Source organism: Neophocaena asiaeorientalis, unplaced genomic scaffold, assembly GCF_003031525.2.
Source record: "Neophocaena asiaeorientalis asiaeorientalis breed wild unplaced genomic scaffold, Neophocaena_asiaeorientalis_V1.1 scaffold596, whole genome shotgun sequence".
In the NCBI taxonomy this organism is placed as follows: domain Eukaryota; kingdom Metazoa; phylum Chordata; class Mammalia; order Artiodactyla; family Phocoenidae; genus Neophocaena; species Neophocaena asiaeorientalis.
Window position 1 is genome coordinate 794,447 of NW_020172108.1, and position 843 is coordinate 795,289.

Consider the following 843-nt stretch of genomic DNA (forward strand, 5'->3'; position numbering starts at 1 on the left):
CACCTCTGGAGAGGGATGGGTTGTGGGTAGAGCTGTGTACTGGGTTACAAGCGCGTTCACTATACCATTCTGTGGACTGTTGCATATGTTCGAAATTCTTCCTAATTCAAAAGGGTAAAAAGGCACTTGGCAAGGTCTGATTTCCCACCCCCTCTTTCAGTCCAATCCCACAATTCTTCCCCTGGGCCAGCCCCGAAATTTGAGGATTCATGTCTGTCCGAGTCCCAGTCGTCAGCGAGGAAAATGCTTTAATGGGGGGTCCAGCCGGCAGCGTCGTGCTCCGCAGTGGCTCAGCGATTTTTGACCCTTGTGCTTGCGGCGAAGAATGACCTGGATGCCGTTTGGCGTGCTCAAGCGCAGGATCCAACCATGCTTGTTCTTGCGCTTGATGTTGCCCCGTTGATACTCATTCCCGCGCGCCTTGTCCCGGGTCTTCTGCACCGCCGGGAGTCCCCCAGGAGTCGGGGAGACCCAGCCAGGCGCGGGTCTGGAGCCACCTGCCATCCAATAGGGCCGCTGACCTACTGACTGGACCCAACAGGCGACCCACCAATCTGGTCAAGAAAGTCATGTCCGGCCACCGGCACGCCATCCGGGTGACCTCATAATACATTTCTATAACCCTTTCTACTGCTTCATTCCTCGTGACCTGGTTCCACCTAAAGGTGGGATAGACAACTATTTAGAAAAGCATCTTCGTTAAGATCACGGCCCTTTCGTTAAACTAATATATCTTAAACCTATATCAAAGCAAATGGAATTGCTCTTAATCAGGACATAGAACACCAGCATTAAAAATCCTTGCCAGAGACTACAGCATTGAGCTCCTGCTATCTCAACCTT

At 51.8% G+C, this 843-nt stretch overlaps 1 pseudogene; it reads right to left on the reverse strand.

Moving 5' to 3' along the window:
* Positions 1–231: 231 nt before the first annotated feature.
* Positions 232–571, reverse strand: LOC112403870 (39S ribosomal protein L34, mitochondrial pseudogene; annotated as a pseudogene).
* Between the last annotated feature and the right edge of the window lie 272 nt (positions 572–843).